Source organism: Aplysia californica, unplaced genomic scaffold (genome assembly GCF_000002075.1).
Source record: "Aplysia californica isolate F4 #8 unplaced genomic scaffold, AplCal3.0 scaffold00009, whole genome shotgun sequence".
Classification (NCBI taxonomy): domain Eukaryota; kingdom Metazoa; phylum Mollusca; class Gastropoda; order Aplysiida; family Aplysiidae; genus Aplysia; species Aplysia californica.
Window position 1 is genome coordinate 237,797 of NW_004797279.1, and position 2,366 is coordinate 240,162.

Below are 2,366 nucleotides of genomic sequence, written 5' to 3' on the forward strand. Positions count from 1 at the left end.
TCAGAGAAACTGACAATGTGTAGAATGCGGGGTTTTTTTTAATAAGCAGGAAGAAGATTAACTTAAGTGATTATAGGTTAAGCGATGAAAATCATTTTTTTATCCGAATGGATGTATTAGTGTAAAAAGGTATTATCTAGCTTCTGCGTTTGTCGCAGCCGCGACCCGCGAATTGCGGCCGCGATTTTTGCATTTTTCAAAAAAAGACGAAACAACAAAGCTACTTCATAACATATTAGACAAGTATTTCCATAAGTTTTAAGATGTCCATGTGTATCTATTTTCATGCCGAAGAATATAAGTACATTACACATTATTTATATTGCTGTCTGTCTTTTATTTTTTCCCTCTTTGTTGTGTTTTAATTTGTTGGTGTGTTAATTTTTCTAAAAAGTGTTCTGATGATATGTTTTCTTTTTTTTTGTGTGTGTGTGTGTGTGTGTGTGTGTGTGTGTGTGTGTGTGTGTGTGTGTGTGTGTGTTTATACAGCGTAATGTCATTTAATGCAATGCTGTTCCTACCCTCTTAAAAATATAAATGTGTTTTGTTAGAGTGTGTCTCCACCAAAATCGAATACTGACACTAGCACGTCCCAATTGTGTGTGATTTCATAATTTACGTGTAATATCCTGTGCCTACTTTTTCTTGAATTACACACGTTTAGGGTAAAAACGGCCAATCTTTGGATAGGTGGCCACGCGCCCTTATTTGTTAATTTTTGTGGTTATGTATCCGTGCTGTTCTAATTTTGATTTTATTCTATCGTGAAGTCTTTATTTTTCACGTTTTTACCCTGTGGGTGACTACTACAAATGATATTCTGGATGCTTAAAAGCGAGCACAAGAAATTCGGGTGCTTTAGATTGTTACCTCTCTCTATCAACATATTGCTGTACGTCGTCACAGACAGTTGAAAGCTTGAAAATTAACGGCAACTTTTTTGGCAACTTTTGCCACTTTTTGTGGCAACTTTTTGCACTAAAAATGGCAACAAACGCAGATGCTAGTATTATATAGGGTTCGCCCAGGCCTGATGAGCAGTCAATGGGAGCTTTTAATACACTGAACGTCACAACACGGACGGAAATGAGCCACCGGGACACTTTTTATGGCAGTTTTGGTTTATAAATGAGGGTGATGTCACTTTCACTGTCACTGCTGTCAGTGCGCTTAAATTTTCTATAAGTGCAAATGTGTGTGACGGAGTCACTGTTTATTGTTATTGTTAATTCTTTAGGGGACAGGTTTTAACCGGAGTTTTGTTTTTTTCCTTTGGCTTTTTTTATTTTTGGTTTTGGTTTTTGGTGGGGGTTTTTAACGTGTGACAGAAGCGTTATCGCTCTCTACTTTAAGGGCTAAAAGTAGCATTATTTTAAAATTATGTTAAGATTCAAATTTGAAACATGTGTGTGTGTGTGTGTGTGTGTGTGTGTGTGTGTGTGTGTGTGTGTGTGTGTGTGTGTGTGTGTGTGTGTGTAGGACGGGGGAGGGGGGGATACTTATATTGTTTTAAACATAGTAGCCGTGCATCCCAATATGAGAAATTGGGTGTTTAAAGTCTACCAAAGTTAAGTATTTGATAATAAATCGGGCATCTCTATGAATATATTATGTCGAGGACTCAAAGTAAATGGAAAAAATATTAATAACATCAGGAAAGCGGATGACACAGTTTTTATAGCAAGCTCAGAAAAGGACCTTCAATTGCTTCTAGATACTGTTTTAACAGAAAGTGAACATAAAGGATTATTGTTGAATGTAAAGAAAACAGAATGCATGGTAATATCCCAAAAAAAGCAGCAAAGTCTAGATCTAGTAGTAATCTCATAAGTAAGATGAAAAGATCGAACAAGAATTAAAATATCTAGGATATTTGATAACATCTGATGCCAAATGTTCCTCAGAAATAAAAGAGAGAATTACAATGGCTACGGCTAATTTCAATCAAATAAGCCGAATCCTGAAAAATAGAAACATCTCAATGAACACCAAAAAGAAAGTTCTGAAATGCTATGTTTGGTCAATCCTTTTATATGGTTGTGAATGCTGGGCAATCACTAAAGACAGTAAAAATAAAATAGAAGCCACAGAAATGTGGTTTCTTAGGGGACGGCTAAGAAGAGTATCGTGGAAGGAAAAGAAATCAAATGAGGTAGTGTTTGATTAAGCCCACGTGGGACGCTCAATGTGAAAAACAATCTGGAAACGATAAATGCAGTTTTTGGGATACTGAATAGACATAAGGGTCTTGAAATCTATCTCTCACTGGCAAAACTGAGGGCAAGCGATGCAGGGGTAGGCCCAGAACAACATACTTAGGGAACCTAAGTATATATTATACATAAATATATATAATAAATACTGTA